Here is a 22,996-nt window from a genome sequence, read left to right as displayed (position 1 = left end):
GTCGATAATTGAATACACTGTTACGGGGTCCAGACTTGTGCACAGGGACAACATTTGCAGATTTCCAATCATCCCACTCGATGACTGCGGACGCTGACTGTCAAAACGCTGGAGTGAGGAAGCGCGGCAGCAGTAGCGAGCAAATTGACCTTCGTCCTGCCTGCCACTTGAACGCAGACTAAGCGGCGAGAACACAGCGCACGTGTGGATATCAACTCTCGGTGCACCTTGACTCGGTAGCCAACGCAGATCGCTTTCGAGATGGGGCCCGCGCGGCCGGGCTTAGCCACGTCAGACGCAGCCGCCGCCGGAGTAGAAACCCCGGTTCCGAGCGCGCGATGGAAAACGGCGCGCTTCCTCCCTGCCTCCCCCACTTGCGCGCGCGAGATCGAGCCGCCATACTGGGCTTACCCTCGCACGTGTTCACCCGCATCCACAGCATGCGGCGCGCGGCCACGATGTTATCGCACTTGGACTTTCTACGGAACATCACGGCTACACCAACACCGACGGCGGTAATGCGTCTGGAATGTATCCATATAATTGCAATAGCAATAAAAAAAACCGATTCTCAGGAAACACTAGGAGGGACCACACAGTCACTCGCGTCAAGAGAGATCGCTAAACGGGATCATCTGCCAGTGCGAAAGTGTCACGCAGCCATGCATAAATAAGAAGGGGAATCTTACTCTTGCATAGCCTAGGGAACTTTCCAAGACGTCTGTACACCTATATGGTCAGGTCCTGTGGGGTCCGGTTTTATCCAGGATCACAAGGAAGTGCTGTTTCTGGAGGCAGTGACGGCAACTGTCATATCTATAAATATGTTGCCGTGCTGGACCATTTGCTTTACAATTTCGGGGCGTTTTTTTCAGGAGTTGTATCAGAGCGGAGGCGTGTAACAGGAGCAGATGGATGTCTGAGTAAAGGAGCGCAGGCACATGCAGCATCGCGGACGGCATCTCTTGACGCCACGTTTTGCGAACACAAACACGACGTTTAGTGATGCACAGCCTTTGCCAACCGCTCACACGCACATAGTGATGCACAAAAAACGAAAATGTTAGGTGAGAAAAAACAGCTTCAGTTGTGGTAAACTGGAAGATCTCTAGATCTATTCATAAAAACACACATGTACACACGCACGTGGACACACGCAAAATGAAAAGAGCGATAGAAGCCGGATCCCTGGCCTCAAAGTTACAGCTACAAAACACACATTTCCTTCAAAGCTGCTCACGCTAATCAGTGGAAAAAATCATCGCATTACCCGCTATGTAAAACCGTCCTATAGGGTGTCCACTAACTACAAAATATTCACTGAAAAATTCGGCCGCCTGGCCTTGCTTTGATGTTTCTTTGACGGTTTAAGCAGGCGTGAATACTTTTTTTACTTATCAGGTTAAGAAACAGCGAAGCTAATCTCTCGTGAAAAGACCCGCGCATTAGCATGCAGGAGAAAGAGAGGCTTAACGCAGAAGAGGCAAAATTTATTCACGAGGAGGTGGTGCAAAGTCGACAGTGTCGGCAACTTCCTTTCTATAACAAATTAGAGCCAATAATTTACTGGGCTATTTCTTGAATAGGTAAAAGAAAAATGTCGTTGCATTATGTGGACGTATAAGGGCCACTTTTTGGAAGCACCAACTTCGGCAGCGTGAAGTTGTACGTGTTCGGCTCAATGTGAAATGATATCTTTTCCTTCTTTGCGAACCTAAGATCTTAGGAAATGTTATGGAAGTTACAAAAGGAGGAATGACTTGTAGAGTTGGTTTACTTGCATACTGACATGAAACAGCGCGAAACGACGCACGAGGAAGCAAGAACGGCTCACCCTTGTCTCATCTCCTTCTGTGTACCTCGCTTCGCCCTCTTCCATTTATATATCTGTGTATGAAAGTTACTTTCGTAATACCTTGGAATAAAGATACCTTAAACGCATTCATTTTCATGGAAAAGTCACAGGGAATGCGCGGCACAGGCAGCGCAGTGGCAGCGTAGGCTGGGCGAGTGGCTCCATGGAAGCCCCCTTTTCGGCCACACGCACCAGGGGGTCTTCGCGGCGAAGTCTCTTTGCGTCGCTTTGAAGAGTACGACCTGAACTGCCCGCCTTAATATGACGGGGAGCTTCGGCTTGTGCTGCTCTCTGCACAGCATTCTGTTGAGTCCGTCGTTGCATGGATATAGCCCCGCGAGTAGCTCTACGATTCGCTTCTTGAGCAGCGGTTGGTACCTTGAAAGGAGCCGCCATAATGTATACCGAAGAAGAGCAAACACAAGTATCCAGACTACACGGTGCACATATCACATCCCTCGACCCATGCCACGATACGATCCTGATGATAATGGTGACTTATGGACATCCCTTTTGTAAGCGAGTGGTTAAAAATAGTTACCTAACACGCTTGAGTTAACCACGCCCAGCGACATGCAGCATGCAACTGTTACATGTTGGCACACTTGGTGGAATACAACGCAACTGGAATGCAAAGTTTGCACCTATCGATGCTACGTGCGGCGCTTGTCACATCGCGTGACAAATGACGCGATGATGATGAGGATGATTTATTGACATTCCATTTGAAATAGGGCAGTGACAGTGGCCTAGCCTGCTTGATTTAGTCAGGTATGCTATAGATATTTTCTTCTAGCGTTTTTGTATACATCTCCTCAATCTTTTTCCTTCAATTATTCTCTATATACTTTGTGCCCCTACCTATAAGCAACTGCTACATGGCGTGCCACCTGGTAAATAGTATGCAACTGCAATGCTTATAGCGCTCGTATAGACTCCACGCGGCGCGCATCTCGCATCGCGAGACAAGTGGCACGACACGATGCTAATGATAATGATGATGGTGATATATTGGCACCCCCTTATTTGATGCAAGGTGGTGACGCAGTTTGATTTAATCCGTATACAATTTTTTTTTCATTCTGGCCTCCATAACTTTGTGTCGCCCTACGGGGCGACACATTTTATCGAAGCAAAATATTCATGTCGAAGCGCAACACGGCACGAAACGCCGCATTCCACTAGAGACGAAGAGGAACTTTAGAATTCTTCCACTCTCAAAAAACGTACCTCCGGAGCACCACAAGGAGCGACGAGAAGTAAGGGCGCGCCGCACTGAGCGCAAGTACCATGACGTAGAAGGCGTGGACTACGTACGCACCGCATATTATAGAGGGCGCAAAGGGTTGTCCGTCGTAGCGGTAGACGCGGGCGGAGAACCCCTCGCAAGCGGAACAGTGAAAACGGACAACCTCGAAGTTGCGGAGTAATTAGCCACAGCATTAGCGGTGGCCTCGACCAAAGCTAGAGTTTTCTTAGCGACTCAAAGACCGAACTTCATAATTTCGCGAAACGACGTATCTCGTCAGAGACGCTCAGAATTCAAAATATAAACAGCGAGCATCATCGCAGCATAATCAAAATTATTTCGGTGCCCGTGCACTCCTCTCTCCCCGGCAACGAGGCACCTCAGAACGTAGCTCGAGGACTTACTCGCCGGGCAAGTGAGCCGGCCCAGCCGGATACGAGAGATCAGCTACAAAGAAGTCACCGATTACTATCGGCTGGGAAGGGCCCGATACCCACCAGCTTATCCCGAGCTAGCCAAGGAAGAGGCGGTGGCCTGCCGCCTCCTGAAAATAAACATGTATCCTAACCCGCTGGCCAGAAGCAGATTCTATCTAGGGCAATACAACCATCAATGTAATTTATATGGACATGCTCGAAGGCAGCTCTTTTCGAGGGCCGCAAAATTCAAAACCGGCAGCAGTGGGAGACCCTGCTGCTCAGCTCAGACCAGTGAGGCCACGTCTAAGCCGTACAGCTAGCCGAGGCTGCCGCTGAGACCCAGGGGATCTCGGCCATCTGCAAGGCGGAGGGAGGCTGCCTCCGCTCTCGTCATTGCTGGCATCCATAAAGGTTGACTCTCTCTCTCCCTCGAACCTTCTCTATCTGCCTTGTACCACTACCTATGCAACTGCTGCTGACGTGCCACCTTGTTTAATAATATGCAACCGCAATGCAAAGCATGCACGTATCCACGCTACGAGGCGCGCACGTGTCTCGGGCTCTAGGATGCGCTTATAGGGCATGTTTCCGCTGCAGGACAGCGAGCGCTGGCATGGATCACTTCGATCCCGGCAGGAAGGGAGAGAGAGAGAGAGTCTTCTTTTTATTATTTTTATTATAGGTGATTGCTGCAATGGACACCTGCGGTGGCGGTGGAGGTGGTGGCGGCGGCGGACAACATCGCCAACCGAAATGGTTACTGGAATAAGACCATAAAAGCCTACGCTGTAAAAACTACTAACACGAACAATGCTTTCCTTGTGTGGTGATCAATCCTGGCCACGTTTACTTCTAGTTTATTCCGGACGAAACAGAAATGTGAATGGTATTAAACTGCATGCAACGCTAAATTCCATCTATTGCTGAAAATTGAGTGCGAATCAGCCATTGTTAAGCCGAATGAGTCGGTTGTTTATTGAGACTCCTATTTGCGCAATACTCGATGTGCTGGTGGTCTGGTTGGTTGCTGATTACGAAAATAAGCATTGCATTTGAGACACGGTGGTGCATAAAAATAACATTACACAGCGTGCTGTGGTGTCTCGTTGCGCTTTCCTGCACTGGAAAATCATCTAATGATGCTGGTCCCATCGCCGTTGGTTGTTAACCAAAAAATCTTGATAGAAGCATATTCAGCCGATATGAAATTCCATGTACCTGATTAGAGGGGCAATATTGGTGCGTTATGGGTGTGCGTGCGTGCGTGTGTGTGCGTGTGTTTGTCAGCAGCTTTTCACAAAACTTGTTTCTCTTACAGTAATTCATTTCTCGCAATGAACAACACAGCCACAAAGGTGAATGTTTTGAACACCTTTTGGCACAGTAAGCAGTTATGTGTAGGAGGCAAAAGGTAGGTGTCTCACAACTTGTGCGTTAATTTGCTTGCTATAACAAACAAAACCGTTGCACGAAACTCGTCAAGCGCGCAGCGTTTCGTTTCCGCCCAATCCGCATCTGCGGCCGCGCTCGGAACGTGCGCGTTTTCCCGTCTTCCATCTCCGCATTGTCACGCCGCAGCCAGCGGCAGGAAATTGGTAATCAAGCCGTCATGCGGGGGAGCCGTGCCAAGGTTTCCTTCGTTTTTCCTTTTCTTTTCGTTTCACTCCCTAGATGTCAGCGCGCATGAGCGAAGAGCCCGCGGCGAAGCGGGCAAATCAGAGAAACGTTTCGTATACTCACCTGGAGGCGTTCAGTGCCTCTTCCGCAGATTTGCATGACGGCAAACACCGCAGCGAAACGTTGTTCTAAAGTTCGCGGCCGAACGCAGCACAAACCCACAACAAATGAGCGCGTAAAAAAGGGCTTCGCTCGGGCTCTGCGAGAAGGACTGCTCGGCTGTCACGAGTGGGCAGCCAGGGAGAAGCGCTGCTTACATATTCGCCGAGACGAGCGAAGACGGGAGAATGGAATTAAAATACCGCCAGTCCACGGGAACGAGCACGTGGGCAAATATAGAATCCCCTCCGTAGTTGACTGAAGCGCTGCGCCATTTTTCCGAGGCTTCTCCGCACGCAGTACCGTTAAAGGCTGTGGAGCGCTGTATGTACTAAGTGCTGGCTTGGTTCGATCAGAATAGCTGTGTTTCTCCGGGGACAGACGAAGTTGCAAGGGACAAAAGCAGACCACTGTGTTTTGGTTCTCAGTATGGAAGGGAACACTAGCGTAAATGACGAGGCATTTGTTCGCTAAGCACCCGTGAACAGGGTCCTTAATTGTAAAGGCAGTCTACACAAATAAATTCACAGAAAGTGAATTCACATATCAGAAAAAATTCGCATATCACATTCTAAGGGAGGCGGTTGGAATCATGGCGCACTGGTAGGAAATACCATGTTAAAGCACGCGTGTTACTAACTACCGTGGTCTACACGACTCCACCCGAATGTCTGCAGTCGACAAGGATGTACGGTAGACGACTCTTCGAAATACGCAGCATAACAAGATCAAACCTGTTGGTCTAGTTGCAAAAATGTTTTTTTTTTCAAGATGTCTTGAACGTGTAATTTTGTAACGAATGACAGTTTTATGTGAAAAACCTTCAATATTAGCCTCAGCACCATTTGCCTTCGGCAAACAACTGTCTACGGAACACGCCTTCCTGTAACACAAAATTCATTTTTAAATGCATTTGAAGAAAAAAGAAACTGGCCGTATGGGAATCTATATGTAGGCTTTAAAAATTTTGCTACATAAACCACATTTTGCTATTGAATAATTAAAAGCTTATGATATACAAGGAACATGCCCGTTACTTTAGGACAACCATACACAGACATCAATGAATACTCAACCGACATTACGAAAATTTAATCTGGAGTCCCTCAAGGTAGTAGTATCTTAGGTTTCTTATATTTAATTTAAATTTGAACGACAATGTACACTTAAACACTGACACGTAGGCCTGTTGTATACAGGACTGATGCTTTATTGTTCTTGGCAAAAGCATAAGATTTAATTACAATAGCTCACTGAATGCTGATGCGCCTGTAGAAGGGGACATGGCATAATGCATTAAAAATATTACATATAAATCTAGGATATTCTTTTTTTCCGAGAACGAAATTGTGCACGCAAACAACGACATTATGTTAAGTAAGTCAGGAGCCAAAATAGTAGGATACTTTAAAATGTTAGCAGTATTTTTCACCGAGTATATGAAGTGAGATGACCATATCGACTAAACTGCAACAACGGTATCTAGCGTCATAGGCATAACACATACTAACAAATATGTTTTATCAACTAAAGTTAAAGTTGTGCAATACTTTATTTTACTCACATCTAAACCACTGTCACTTATTATGGGGAAACACGACACGGAGAAACTTATAGCAGCTGCCCGTACGGTAGAAAAATAATAATGTTAAGAAATGCATAATAACGTCACTTATGATAACTCCACAGCGTCACTTTTTATTTAAGGAGATATCTTGCCAGGGTAGGATATTACATATTTACCGCTTCACCTCGCATGCAATGCAAGGCTTTCAGATATTGCATTGTTGATAAGAAAAAAAAAATGTGGCAAAAAATGTGACACGATATTTATACATTTGGCAAGTATATTCACACAGGACAACTTACGGCGAACGCTGGCTAAATAACACTCTCCCGAAAACATTTAGCATCTAACATAAGCATAATCTCAATCCATTCACGATGTTCAACAACGAAATCCGAAAATATTTAATATTAATTAAATTGTTCCCTCTGTATTGCCTATTTTGAAATGTATTTTTGTATACCATGCCACCATGCAATTATTTTTTATACTGATAGCTACGTAACAGCTACATTTACTGTGATATGTTTTATGTTAACTATATTTTGTGTTTTGTTATTGCATTACACTGTTCATATTTATTGTTAGCGAAAGTGCATCTTGCGGTAGTTCGGGAAGTCGACAAGCTTAAGTGGCAGCCGACAAACACCGCCATGTTTCGCTGTTGTGCAGAAGCACATCCAAAATGCCTCCAAGACACGGTTAAGGCCCCTCCACAAACAGTTGCACATTCATACTGAGCCTTTCAAGAGCGAGCAAGCAGAGCGCAGAGTAATAAAATGCGTGCTATATGATAAACAATACTAATATGGCGCCATTATTGCCGGCGACTGAAATGCCTGTGAGGCGGCTCGCCGAGATACTTAAGGCATCCGACGAAGATAAAGATACCGAGAGCTCCCATTGCAGTTATCGTATTTAGGACCTCATTTCCTTACCATCAGCTACCGCGCTGGTTAAGTCCTTTCAACTGGAGTCCTTGTTCCACGAAAAAGACTCCGGTTAGACATGCGTGCTACAAAGTAGCACTTGATCTTACAGGCAGTCGCCTACAAAACAAAAGGAATCACTGAAATTGGCTTGATGCAACAGGACTTGTTATCCACGACAAGGGTTAGACAGACGATACAAGCTAGCGTAACGTATCACGCGCAGGTTGTGTCACGAAACAACTAAAGGCTTTGTAGGAGTTCTTGTGGGACTAGGGCTTGGAGGCTTAGCTTCGGTATACGTGTTTGCATACAAAGTGCTTGTGCGCGTGGCCGATGTGCTCGCTGCACTGCACGCTGTGCGTGCACACATGCGTGCGTCTACACGCGCTCACTGCATAATTAAGGCATATAAAATAGGTGCCTGTCATATGCAGTTGCGGACACCTGCAAAGCATGTGCACTGACCGTATGCTTCGCACACACGGATGTATAGACGTGGCCGCCTCAGCGCTCCCCGTAGCTTTCGCAGCCCTTCGCGTGTTTGGGGAATGTCGGCGAGGGATGTGGCTAGTCTCCCGCGCTGAAAGGCACGCCATCATTTGCTTCTTTGATCTATTTTCAAGCACTAACTTTCCCTCCTTTCCACAGGCGGAAATTCCATATAGCGTTGATTCGAGTTGCCTCACTCGCGGAGGCGCGGTTTCGCGCGGCGCGGGCACCGCTGGCTTGCACTACCGTGTGCCTATGGCCGAGTTTCTACGCTCGGCTGCCTTTCGCTTTGAAACTTGTCACGCAAAGACAATCATTTTCTTTTTCTTTTTGCACTCGTCAGCGCGCAGCGTAGCCCGAATGAATGCGCATAAATTTATTCGCCTTATCCTCGAGCAGGCATACCGTAGAAGTGCAGAGGCTACAGGCGATCACTTTTTCTGTACCGGAGAGTGAAGAAGGGAGCTCCTCACTCACTTTCTCTCTTTCGAACGCAGCTTGATCTCTCGGCTGGTGGGGTTGCAATGCACGACGCACGAGGAACACGAAGATTTCTTCGATGCCATGAAGACTGGAACGCAGCCTTCATTACTTATTTATTTATTTATTCATTTATTTACTTATTTACTTAATTATATATTTGAGTACCCTAAGGGCCCGTTAGGGCATTGCATAGGGGGACGGGGGGACGGAAAAGTTCATGCGTAAGTGGAATGTGTACAATGCAAATATATGAAGGCATTGGGAACCATAAAAAAATGATCCAGACATGGAGCACAAGCAAACAAAATTAAAAAGAAAGTAAGAAAAGAGAAACGAAGTTTATACAACATTTGGAAGCTTGAAAAACGCATGAGAACCTGAAATGCGATGTAGACTACCAGTACCCATCAGAACACGAGTTTAAGGATACAATCGAATTATGATATAGGTAAACAACCTACACAAGTACATGTCAGATGAAACGGCATGAATTTTATACAATGCCGAGCACGTGAAAACATTGTTTAAGTAAATATTAAAGCAAATGTGGGTTCGGACAGGTTGATGCCCTCTAAAGAGGTTAGCAGTGCTGCATGAAATAATGATGGTTCCGTAAGCGAGACAATGTTTGAAGGTAGCAAGTTACATTCGGCAATAGATAAAACTAGGGGCGAATTTTGATAAGCGTTAGTCCTGGCAAATATAGGTTTTACTTTATGTTCATAGTCTGTGCGGGTCAAGATGTGGGGAGCGGGAAAAATATGCGGGCTCGAGCGAATGCAATGTTGCTGTGGTAAAGGCTATGGAAGAAGGACAACCATGATAACTTCCTGCGCATGTCAAGTGAAGGGACATCAAGTAATTTCTTTAATGCGCCTGTGCTCATCGCCTGTGCACTGTAAATACACTTTTAACCCTGCGTTAATTCATGCGCGCCTTGACAATAACAATTCAAAAAGAAATAAGCAAGTCCGTTAATAAAGAAAATCAAGCCAGTTCCATGCAGCGAAATCTGTCAAAACAGCGAAGTTGGTGATCGTTTTCTGAAGTTTGAAATCGTGTTTAGTGCAATTTTCATCAAAGTATTTTGTCTCATTGTCGTCGTTTTGCTAGACTCGAGCTTGGGTCCCGGATTGCGCACACGCTTCAGTTGCGCGAGGTTGTGATCAGACCACAGTATATCACACACCTCGCAGCTGTCGCCGCACTCATGGTCGAGGAATTATCTCTTGAACCGTGCATCGGCACCCTCCGTGGGAGGAATCTCTCTGCGTCGACGTCTCTGCTCGGCCTCCTACTCTCGAAGTTGGAGGACAGCTTGCCTCTGCTTGCGCTTGGCTTGGGTTGCCTTCTATTGAAAGTGAGGGTTGGCTTGCCTCCACCGGCGCATGGCTTGCGCTTCCCGTTCTCGATCCTCGGCGGTAGCGGCTTTCCTCCGCTGGCGCTTTGCTTGCGCTGCTCGCTCTCGGAGCTCGGGATTTGCACGACGTCTGCGCTGCAGCTTTCGTGCGAGCTCCCGCTGCCGCTCGCGTCGAATCCATGGAATCCATGAGGCGAAAGGGCGCGCGCCGGCGAGGCACCTGCTCTTATAACCTTGTACTCCCCCCATAGTGGGCTTGTGCCATTAACATGCCCCCCTGCGTGACACCGGACGCCGGACGGCGAAGGCTCGGCTTAGAACAGCTCCTCCGCTGTTAAAGGAATTCGATATATATATATATATATATATATATATATATATATATATATATATATATATATATATATATATATATATATATATATATATATATATATATATTGGACTTGTTTATCTTTTACGGGTGAGCGCTTTTCACCGTCTAAGAAATGTTATCGCTCAGTGCGGGACGCACCCGCATGTATCGGAAGTTTCTCGAATGTTATCGATGGTTCTGTCGTCACCGAAGCTTGTGTAATCCGATTACATGCGTGACGCGAATTGCGTAAAACTTTCTGGAAGACACGTGGGTACCACCGACTGCTCGGAACCTTGTATGACTAGTGTATAAAAGCCGACGCGCTTGACCGGCAGCTCGCGGGGAATGAGTAGAACCGTGTAGCCGGAGAGTTTGCGTAGGTATTTGAGCATCCCACCACACAATTGTTCTTGGAAATGCTTTGAAGCTTCGCCCGCCGCGCACATGCGACGAGTGTTGCTTGCTTCCCTCCGAAAAAAAGTGAACCAAACAGAGACGCACGAGCAGCCACGCAGAAAACTTCCGTGGGCGGCTGCGTCCTTCCCGAGCGCACTTAGCGAGGCCGCCACCAGAGGTGCGTCTGCGGCTCGCTCTACGCATATACGGTACGCATATACGCATATAGAAATTTGCCACCATTGCACTCCAAGTACCATAATCACGTCGTGTGCCGTGATTAGATAAGTTTTTTATATCGTTTTTAACGCTAATCGCTAAAGAGATTCCCGAGCACAGTGTACTGCCGTAGCCGTTAAGCCTAGTAACTATATATTTTTACGTGTTCGTATTCTGTACGTAGAACGCCTTCTTCTCAGTATCGAGTGTCAGAGAGCACCTCGTCACTTCTATTGCAGTTCCCTATTATTTTGAAACAGAGTATATGAGCATACAAGTTCTTATTCAGTGGTTCTCAATTGGCTGCGCAACAATCAATACATCTGCGTGGCCTTGTGACCCACGTACGTTGTATTTCCTGTCTTTCTACTGTTGAAACACATTGCAAAATGGAAAGCGAGTTGGTGAAGTGAAGCACAGGTTTCGTGAGCTCCACGTCGCGTGCTATCTGCCCATAGAGGCTGGGTTCGTGGACCAACGCTTGAAATGCGTAGCGAGGCCAAAGAAATTGCCCTTGGGAGGTATCACTCACGCAAGGGCGAGAGAAAAACGAAATGAGCACTCAGGGGATAGACAAGAAAACAAAAGAAGGACTCGAATGACCTCAGTAGAGGTCAGCGGTTACGGCACGGAAAGTTTGCTGCATTGCGCAAATGGCCAATTGCGGAAAGGTGGAGAGGGAAATAACTATAATGGAAAGTGCAAAGACGGAATGACGACTAGAAATGTGCTGCCATGCTCTGGATGAAGAATAACGGATTGCCACATTCTCAAGTAAGAAAGAACATAACATCCACATGAGTGGTATCTGTCGCCTGGTGGAACAATTGAAGGCTTTAGTGACCTACACGTCATCGTCATCAGCCTATTTATGTACACTACATCATGACGGACTCTCCCAGCGATCTCCAATTACTTCTGTCTTGCGCTAGCTGTCCCCATCTTATGCCGACAAATTTCTAATTTCATCACACCACTCGATTCTCGGCCGTCCCCGACTGCGCTTCACTTCCCTTGGCACCCATTCTATAACTGAAATGGACCATCGAAACTACATACGTTGACTTACAAAAGCATGAAGACTGCAAAATGAGGTCCGAACAGAAAAACAAAGAGGAGCTGGTTAAGTTTTCATCCCGACATCTAGCATGAAAGGAAGTTCGTGATTGGAGTGTTTCGAAGGCTGATGTTTGCTTAGTGAGAAATTGAAATCCGGGAATCCCAGCAGCAGTGCACCCCCCCCCCCCCTGCCCCCCCATTATTCTCGGAATAGTCCACCATTAAGCCACACACCACAATGAGGAAAGTCACAAAATCTACAATCGTTTAGTTTATCCATTCAAGAGCTTGACGAATGTTCGTCTGGTCCCGTGTCTTAATGATTTACTGTGGTCAATGACGACGGCAAGATCTGAAGAAGAAAGCGTTTTAGAGCCCTTACATATTTTCTTCTTCTTTTTCTGACACCTCGAATTGGTCAGTAACCGGAATGATTTTTTCCAAATGTTTGCAGTGCTTGCTTCATCTGTATGCCTCTACGTCGTTAACGACTTCTGGATGGCGAAACCAACAGCTAAATGTCTCGCAGTGCCAATTAGGTGAATAAAGAAAATCCAGTTTGATCCATACCTTCACATATGCAGATTGATTTGCACATTCTTGGTTGGTTTCCATTAGGCTCCATGAATACACACACACACACACACGTATATATATATATATATATATATATATATATATATATATATATATATATATATATATATATATATATATATATATAGAGAGAGAGAGAGAGAGAGAGAGAGAGAGAGAGAAACGCTCATTTGGTCAAGCTGAACTACCGCTGCAGTCATCAATGCTTGCTACTCGGATCATTAATATAGTCTGAGCGACCTCTCGTTTCAGCAAGATGAAATAGTGTTTCTGTGGACACAAACTACATCAGTTTCGACTGTGCTGTGATAAAAAACAATGCTGGGATGACGCCACGACAATATTATGAGAAGGTTCTTGAGGTACCTTTGCAAACTGGTAATGGTGGTGGGGACACGGCCGAGGAGCCGCAGAACACTTGGTGCTCACACATGGTGCTGTTGATAATGCCGTGAGTACTTTGGCACGTTGTTTCAATATGAGGGCACTGAAGGATTTTCAAATAATTTAGCCTGAATGTTATTTTCAACATAACACACGGATTCGCAATGCTCCAGTAAGCACAAATTACTGAGTGACTTAAACAAAAATACCTAAACTAATGCTTTGAATCAGGGAAGGGCCATAGGGTATTTGCAAAGTGTTCCTTTTTACGCGTTCCTTTTGATTATAATACGTGGGTGCACCAAGAATAGTGATTTATTTTCTTGTTTATTATGACTCTTATTAAGACGAACTTTAGATAAGACAGACAGACTTCTTTTTTCTTCGTTCGTTAGAGTTTGCCTTAAAGGACGTCATCTATATTTATTTGTAACACTGTAAAGCCAGCTTCGAGTCGCAGAAGACGGCCCATTTTCCAGGGTTCTGCGTGTCGGTCAGTTGAAGTTCTCCGCATAGATCGAGCCGTGAGTACTGCAGCTGTAAACGTTGTGACATTTGAAGCACTGAATCATTGTGTTATCCTTACAGCTGGTATAAGTAGCGCCGCCAGAATCGGTCCATGTAGTCGAGCCATTAGCAGAGACGTGTGCATGGACGGTGTATTCCTTAACGTGAGGAGTGAACTGAGTTACTTGAGCACAGACGAAAATAAGTCAGACCTTTATGGAGCCCTCCATGGAATAGTCTGGTGGACTTCAGGATGTCTCAAACACCGTGGAGGGAAGAACGACCTGGCAGCATCCCGATAACGTATCGCTGTTCCAGCAGGTCCCCAGTCCGCGTGGACGGCCACTGGTCGCGTGGGTGACCAGTTGATTTACTCTACATTGTCGCAATTTTGGTTGAAGATGAATGCAGAATAATACATAAATGCACCGTCATGGCCGAAATTGCGTTGTCGCAGTCGATTTGATCTCATTAAGGTGTAGCTGATCATTTACTTATGTAGCTTCTCGCACGTCGGTGTTCCATCGATATGTGGTTGCCGTGGCCAGCCATTGAACCCGCAGCCTCCGTTGCTGAGCAGCAGATCGACACAGGCACTGAGCCACCATGTGGGTAAAAAAATTGCTCAGCTGCACTACAGTACACGTTGGCGACGATGTCACCATCGACTCCCATGTTGCTGCGCACAAGCCTTGTTCGTTTGCAAACATGCAACACATGCAGTGTAAGCGCTATTTTTGCTCTTCATGCTTTTCGTTTAGATAATCATAATGTTAGACCTCAGCTTTTTTTTTTCCGCCGGCCCTGTCTACGAGCTGCCGAACAAAAGTCCTGTTTCGGCCTCAGACTGACACACATCATTAACAATGTGCATAAAATTGTCAAGAAGCAGGAACGGGCTGAAACAACTATGCGCACTGGCTTGAAGGACCGATTGATTACAACTGGAGACAAACGAGTAATTGATTGTTTCTTCCGCAGAGTTAAACCGTAAGGTTCTAACTATTGCTGCTGATAGTGATAATAATAACAAAGATAACAAAATAACAAAGATTAAGCAGCGCAGAAATAAGGAAAAACAGGGGCACCTCCCGAGTACTAAAAGTCGGAATTCATACGTTCAAAGAATGCGGAAGGTCAAGAGGGAAATGCAACGGTCGCCTGCTCAAAATATGCACTGGCGAAATTTAAGTGAAATGCAGCAAATTACGAAGGGTTAAACAAAAAACTTATCTACTCTGCCGACATAAAAAGTAAATACCGAAAAAAAACGAAAAATTCGCAAGAATCAGCATTTATTCTCTCATTAAGCTCGTCGTCAGTGTAGCGTAATTTCTACCCCAATTATTTGATCTGCAAGCTTATTGATGACACAAGCTCGTAAAAACAGGTAAGGGCGAGCTCAGGGTTCGTACAGTGCGTGCCGCAGCACTGTGACGCAAAATAACAAATGACATGATCGTAATGAATACTCTTTCAGCTGATCAGCGGCGCACAAAGAACTAGGAAAAAATAAAAAAAATAAAAGAACAGAGGAAAAGCTCGAACGCGTGAGAGGTCATAGAACTCTAACCTCATGGGTCTAATCTGGAGCTTGGCAAGTACGGGTCCAAGATTGAATCTAGAGGAAAGTGAGAAAGGCTATTCTTGAAGGTACCAAAAAGGAACAAAAAAAAGTTCGGAGGTGTTCCTTTTCTTCGTTATCCGTGATATTATGTCAAATATGAGTTCAGTAATATATTCAATTACGCCTTGCATTGGAAAGAACTTGAGCTTAGGTTAAAGCGCAACCATCCTTCACTAGAGAACTTTGCTCAGAGGACGCTAGCTTTATCTTGCACAGTACGACATTTGCCTTCAATAAGCAAACAACCCACATCAGTGTCTTTCAAACTTTATTCACTAGTGGCACGAGCATCGAGCGACATTCTTGTTTCTTGCGCAGCACTTCCGATTCCCCTCCTGAGACGACCGGGGAGGAAATTCAAAAATAAATCAGAAAAAATATAGAAAAAGCGGTACAGTACAAAATTCATGGACGCTATTATAGATATGATATGAGAGCATAAGTTTAGTTGCAAGTTGAGTTGTTGAAGTGCCTTGAATAACTAGAATTATTTATAAATCACTGATCACCACACACCAAAGCATAGAATCGTAGAATTTAGAGACACGCCACGTGAGCACGACTTTGGCGAAATTCCTGGTAACCCGGAAGTAGAAAGCCGAAGAAAAGACTTCACCAATGGCGTCACACACAAGAAGGTGGCATGATATTTAACCGGTTAATTAATTGAAGACAGTTGCCTCCGAGTTCGGTTTGTGCGTTTCGTTCGCCTAAAGTTAACCTAAAGAACCCCAACGCCGAGGCGCGAGTGCCACTAAGAAACACATAAGTCAAAGATTAGGGTCGACTACCATTTTTTATTCACTACGACCAGGTATTTCTCCGTCAAACAAATGCGAGTGTCTTCCCCACATTTTGGCTTTGTATGCCGCTTGTTTTATTAAGACTGCAACTGTCAAAGCCCCTAAAATGTTCCTTGTATATATTCCTCTGTTCATCTGAAATATTTAAGAAAACAAACGAAGCTATTGAAAGCGTGATTGTTACCCGTACGCGTACGTTTCCTCAATTCATGTCCTAGTGGTAGAAGGCAACGGAAGGTGTGGACGATACGGCCACGTTGATTAAATGGCCATGGTGTTCCGTTGTTGATAAAAAAGGTCACTGCTTCGATTCTCGGCAGTGAAAGGCTATACACCGAACTTTGGGTGCATGTTAAACAATCCGACGTAGCCAAAATGAATCCGAAGGCCTTCATTACATACGGAGGCTCTCATACACCCACTGTTGCTTTGAGTTCTCGAAGATTACAGGCCTAAAAATATTCTGCTGGTCTTGGTTTTTCCCTTTGATCCGGATTCTAGACTATGACTTCTCTTCGTTGCACCTGTTAAATTTTTACGTTATACGACTTCTGTTTATTCATCCCCCCTCCCCCCACCTTCTATGACCAAGAAGAAGAAACATAAAGAGATAGAGAGAGAAAAAAAGCGCTTGGAAACAGCCAGTGAAGAGAGGCCACGAGAGATTGAACATACAATCATGAGAAATACACGGAGCATTTTATAAGTTATAACATGGCGATCAGCTGCCATGAAGAGAGCGAAAAACCTGTGTGATTCATGCACACTTGCCAGAGTGATTCAGCGTAGCTTTCTTTCTTTTACAGCCAAGCTGTATACGGTTACGGCAATTCCGTCGTCCGCGAGCCACCCGCGTGAACGCGCTAGTGCCACTGCTCACGTGTTCGTCGTCGACGTCTTCTTCCACAGCTGGCTCACACAGCAAATTCCACAGCTGGCTCCGCTGCCCCTCATTGCTTAAGGGGCTTTGAGCCTTTCATTGGCAAGAGGAAACTATCGTCGCAGTAACTATAATCATCATCTACTATCATCGTCAGCAATGGCTCGAGCATCATGGTCTTCTTCCCGAGCAGGCTCCATTGCCGCTCAACATTTCAGCGTAGAAGTTAATTTCCCTTCTGTCGTCGTAATGGGGGGTGACATTTTCAGCCACTACAGACTGGGTAGGAGGACCTACCCACCCCCACATCTCAAGATGTCTAGAGAAGAGGTGATGATCTTCCGCAAACTACAGACCGCTACATTCCCGCACGGCACCCTGCTGCATGCCATGTATCCTGCGAGCTACATTTACAAGTGCGCCTTCTGCTCTACGCCCGACACCTTCTACCACATAGTATGGGAGGGCGGGCACAACCTATCGACACCGCTCATAACCGGCCCAACCGTCGAGCAGTTGGAGGCCCAGCTGACAAGCCTGAGCCCTGAAGACCAGCACTGTCTGGTGAGCAGGGCCAATTAAGCTATCGGCTCAGGCTCACGGCATCCTGAACTAGGGCCGCCAACTACCTCGTACGACTCCGCCGGCAGCTCATTTTTACAAATAACGTTTATTCCACCTCCACGCTGGTAGGAACCACTGCTTAAGGGGTATGAGTCTTTGTTTTCTTACATTGCGGACGCATTTCATAACGGAGGTGATACGAGGATGTGTGTGCATACCTATCGTAACGATGACCACCGATCAGAACAATAAATATGTTCGTACCCTTGTTCGAAATTCTAAGTCACCTCTGTATCGTGTGCCAAACAGCTTCGCTGGCCATCCACCTTCACAGAGTGGAATGGCTCATGATTTTTTTATATTGAAAAGCAACAACACCAAAAGCTTTAGGAGCTGCAAGGATAATCGCGAGACAAGTTGAATATTCGTTGTTAAAATCGCTTTCGCAAGTAGAATGCGCAATGCACAATGCGCAAGAGCACGCAGCCATATATAGAACGCATGCAGAAGCACCATTTAAACGGCACTGACAAACCATTAGCAGAAGGTGCTCACGCCATACCGGACACGCGAAGGAAAAACTGTAACGCTAGCAAGGAAGCCGCCTTTGTAAGGAAACTCGGATTAATGTGGGTCCGTCGCCCTGGGCAGACTTCCATCGCGACGGGCGGAACTGCATGATTTCACGGAAAAGACAGACATCAGCACAGAAGCAATTTCCCATTTGCCTGCCAAAGCACATGTATATTCAAATTCCACGCCACCGATAAAATGTAGTTCTGTAAGTGACTTACGCGATCGCAGGAAGCCGTCTGCAGTGGTGTATTCGCAGCGTTGAAGAGACGATGGAAGCTTCATGCACAAGATTTTGGAGCTGGCGTTATTGCGGCGAGAACAGTGGTTGCAGCCCATTTGGCCGCGTAGGGGATTCTTCAGCTTCGTCATATCCGCCCTCTCGTTCACTGTGAAACTTTCTGCAGACAGTTACCTGGTCACCAGGCTGCCGGATTACGTAATTTATTTGCAACAGCGCCAGCTATGCCTTTGTGAACGTACTATTTGCGATTGCCTCCGAAATTAAACGCAAACAACGCCGCTCTCCGAGGCTGTGTCGCACGCGCTTGACATTTAAGCACAGCATTCCAGGCGCGCAACCTGATTGACAGTTCAGTGTAGGCTGAACTGGGGTTGTTGCCATTACGGACTACACACTAACTCAAAACTCAGGCTTACGCGAGCTACTTCTTGATCAACACATGAGTGTATTTGTGATCGCAAGCGATCGCGAGTACAACCAGTTTGTTAAAGAAGCGGCAACGCTGTTCGGTTGGTAGCGCTGTGAAGTTTATTTGCTTAGCCCCTATTTTCTCTCAGTTCACCAGGAGGAAGCTCAGGGCACTCTGGCGGTCGTTCTTGCGACGCATACGCTCTTCACCCTTAAGCTACAATTTCCCAACATCTCATGTTTTTGCATTTCTCATCAAAACATATAAAAATAAATAATAGCAGACTTCGGCATTATCTCAGGCTCCCAACTCATTTGCTATGACACCGGTTATTTACCTGGCCAAGCCCAACGCTCCCAAAGTATACTCGAAACTTATACTAAAAGTATACTCGAAAACCCGGCCGCCGGGGCCGGGTTTTGATACCGCGAGCTCGTGCTTAGCGGCGCAACACCAGAGCAACTAAGCAGCCACGATGGGAACCGAATTGTGTCTTCGCCTTGCAAGGCAGCTGAGTCATTAGCGGATACGCATGCCACCGGTAAGCAGCGAAAGTGTAATCGCACAGCATTTCCTTCGCTGCGTGGTTAACGCATCACTTAAGTCTGATTCTCTAGCATTCATTTTGGCTTTAAGTTGATTTTGCTGAATACTGAATTTTTGCTCTTTCAAGAAGCATTTCATGATTAAAACGCAGTGGTGTTGAAATGCCCCAACACTTTCACTCTGCACGTAAAAGCAAAGCAAGTAAGTTGGTATTGGAAGAAAACGATGTTGCGCATTAAATTGTTTCGAAACATCAGTGAACTTAGGTGCGGCTCTCACTGCACTTTAGCATCACAAAAAAACGTGACTAAAGACAAAAAAGAAACAAGGGCGGCGCGCATGCTTAGCGGCCTGGTTGAAGGCCGCTAAGCCGAGTTGCAGCCAGTGGCTCGGCACTCGCGTTTGCTGCTGAGACAAAGGCGCTAAACCCTTCTATAGTGCGGCAGTTAAATAATACAAAGAGGATCCGCCGTTTCGCAAGCTATGAGCCCTTACAGCTCTTGCGAATTTCACATGTTCTCACCGCTGTTCCTTCATGCGTTCACAACGAGATTCTATGGCGTCGACAGCACCAGCAACATTCCTCCGAGCTGCGTAAGAGCGCCCGAGGACCGTGAACTCGTCGCCGGGATTCCGCGGTCGCCGGCCTCCATCGCGGCGTTACTTTTATCGCTTTGTCTGTGCGTGTGTAAGTGCGCGCCTGCGCATCTTTGTTCGCGCCTCTGCTACTTTGGGCGAAGCTCTTGCGGAGGTGTCGCAAGAGCGGACGCTTGCCGTGCAAATGACTGTTGGGAAACTGGCTGTCTGCAATGCGGTTAAGGCTTCCGCTCGCTTTTCGCCACAGTGCGCAGCGAATCTCAGCTGCCTGTCACTCGCCGCTCCTCCCACAAAGGCCGTGCATACACCTTCGGAAATTGTCCGCGCAGCAGCGCTTTCAGTTATAGCCTGTAGCGCGGATGTTCACGCCTATACCCCCGTCACGCGGCCAACAAACAGGAAATGAGTTCGGCTAGCCTGCCACGTCGCGCTCGTTGCGTAATTCTTTGGGCACTGAGAGAGAGAGAGAGAGAGAGAGAGAGAGAGAGAGAGAGAGAGAGAGAGAGATGATGAAGAGGTCAGCTTAAGCTTAAAGAAAGATGAATGCAGTTTATTCTGGGAAACGAAGGCAAGGGTGGAAGGGTAGTTGGAGGCGACGTGTCAAACAGATGTTATGAGGAACGGGGCTTTAGCGGTGGAAGTCGTGCGCTATTTTGCAGTCTTCGAGGTGTCATGTCGGCTCGCGATCAGATAACGGTTGAGGTAGCCGCTATTCATACGGTTGCCTTTCAGATAAATGTTTCAAGTCAATGTGCGTTATACTTCTGAGGTCGTCGCATTGCTCTATATTTCTTTTTTTTTTCTTTTTTGCAACGATGAACAACAATAATGAATGACGCGATGGGAGTTTAATCGGCTCAGTTTCACTGCGCATTTTGCTGTCACTCAGCGGTTAGCTATATCGCGTTTCCCGCTCTCTCTTGCAGAAGGTTGGAACAGGCGTGGGAGGATGCTATTTGATATTTCCTTCCCACTCCTTCTTAATTATTGTATAATTTGTATCAATTTAGGAAGAAGTTGACGTTGTCTTTGTGAGCACCACCATTGCGCAATTCGTGCAAATATTACGCAAAAGTGTGTCCTGACAGAGAAGAGTTGAGGTTCGGGGGCATTTATGTGTGATTCGGCACCTTGCGATGAAATCCGAGACTCCTCATAACTTCACGACGTTCGCGATGTAAATGCAGCTGAAATCACGGAACAGTGGGAGGAAAATAGGTGTATGCAAGCGCAGCATCTGTATTTGTGCGACTTTTTCCCACTGATCGCATGCATATTTTCTTTCCGTACTTCAGTGCTTTGGACTTCATTTACGTCATGAACTTCAACTCACTCACCTTAGTCGCTATATTGACTGACAAACTCAGTTGCCTAAGCGGCATCATGAAAACGCTTGTTCTTTTGTCTTAAACAATATTTGATAGTAGCTCTACGGCACATCAAGGTGTGAGCACTGTCCTGTGTGTTTCCCATCTTTTGTCTTCGTTGTATTGCGCTGACCCTTCAAGATGTTCAAGCTATTTCACTTGAACAAGATCCATGATATTTGCAGTGAACTTGCTAGAACCACATAACCTGGCGCAGGGATAAACCAATATCAGGAGACACGGGAAATGACTGCCGGGGTGTAGTGTGGCGCAGTCAGAAGTAATTTTGACCGAATAAAGAGAGAGAGAGAGAGAGAGAGAGAGAGAGAGAGAGAGAGAGAGAGAGAGAGAGAGAGAGAGATACACAAACTTTAAGGATAACCTCGAGTTGTTGCCCGGGCGGTTCGTCCGGCCTTCTGCCCTTCAGATTGTGGACGATAATTATGACATACTCCGGGGGAGGGGGCGATCACATAAATACGCAAATAGTACAAACACTCACACACACAGATACACTCAATAACGCTATCCACATACTTTCGTGGAGGCCTGTGGACCTTAGAAAGACCAGCAATGCCTTTCTAGCATTGAAAGCGCAGGAGGCGTTTTTCCATGGGCCAAGAATGTCCCGCTGCGCCAACATCGAGTCGTGCTGGAAGTGTGGATTTTTCTGGCAAGCAGTGGCACCAGCCACATGGTATACCATGTGGCTGGTGCTGCAACTTCTCAAGAGCGTTACACGCACAGCAGAAGGCCGAAGAAAGTCCTTAAAGGGACACTAGCGAAACAATAAATCAGTTTAGACTAACGAAGCATTACCCTGCAGGCAGTCATATAAAAAATAAAAAATAAAAATAGTTTGATTATTAGATGAGAAAATGTAGGTCCAAGTATGAGTATTTGAATTTCGCGCCGAAACCCCAGCGCCGGTACGTCAGCGTGACGTCGGGGATTCCAAAGTATGCTTTCGCATTTGGGCCGCGTTGGCTGAATAAAGGTACCCGACACATGCCATGTTTAATATTTTGTTTCTTTAGAACTCAATGTAAGCAATCTGTACCGCTATATATAATTAGTGCGCCCTAGAAGATGCCATCAACATCCAAGACGTCACAGACTCCAGGGGCGGGGACGTAAGTAGGCGTCGCCGCCCGCATTTCGTTTTTGTGGTTTTTCTGGCTTACTTAACGTCTTATCATTGTAAGAGTGGTGTTATTGGTGTTGTAGAACGGTAATTTACTGATGCATAAGAAATAATTTTTCACTTTAGTGTCCCTTTAAGGAAGCCGACACCGTGCTCTCGCCAACCTCATTATTCAACAGGGACTCGATTGGCCCACGAGGACGCCCAGTATTTATGAATCCCTCTTTCAAGGAGGGATGCTGCAATAAAACTGCGCCTATTTTCACGCCAATGCACGCTGTCCGATTGGAATGGGTGCTGTTTCAGACATAGGCGACTGCATTCTCTGGACCCTAACTTTAGCTTTCGGGCACCCTGAGGACTGCCCTGAAGAGATGCGACCTTCTTATGCAGAATATGGTTGCGCGTGGCATTCAAGAATGTTGATGCTTTCCGCATAGGAATGGCCGACACCACAGCCTGTGACCACTGCGGTAAAGAGAAATCCATCAGCCATATTCTGTACTACTGCCTGCAGTACTACGCTCACTTATCATTACACTTAACGAGGCCCGACTCTGTCGGAAGATGTAATCCTCCAACGCAGAAATGA

General features: G+C 46.3%; 1 protein-coding gene across 6 annotated transcripts in view; it reads right to left on the bottom strand.

Annotated features, from left to right (window-relative positions):
* Nucleotides 1-22,996, bottom strand: part of LOC135903907 (leucine-rich repeat-containing protein 24-like) — a 1,007,861-nt gene that overhangs the window by 371,347 nt on the left and 613,518 nt on the right. For 3 of the 6 annotated variants that reach the window (XM_065434365.2, XM_065434370.2, XM_065434364.2), the window contains exon 1: nt 18,319-18,488. The exons of 1 other annotated variant lie outside the window; for it this stretch is intronic. The gene's annotated coding sequence lies outside the window, so the exon portion shown is untranslated. Of the gene's footprint in view, nt 1-13,862; nt 13,990-18,318; nt 18,489-22,996 lie in introns of those variants that run through there. 2 more of the 6 variants (XM_065434368.2, XM_065434366.2) reach the window with 2 other exon arrangements.

Source organism: Dermacentor albipictus, chromosome 3 (assembly GCF_038994185.2).
Source record: "Dermacentor albipictus isolate Rhodes 1998 colony chromosome 3, USDA_Dalb.pri_finalv2, whole genome shotgun sequence".
In the NCBI taxonomy this organism is placed as follows: domain Eukaryota; kingdom Metazoa; phylum Arthropoda; class Arachnida; order Ixodida; family Ixodidae; genus Dermacentor; species Dermacentor albipictus.
Note: the sequence above shows the minus strand (reverse complement) of the source record. Positions and strands in the feature narration are given on the sequence as shown.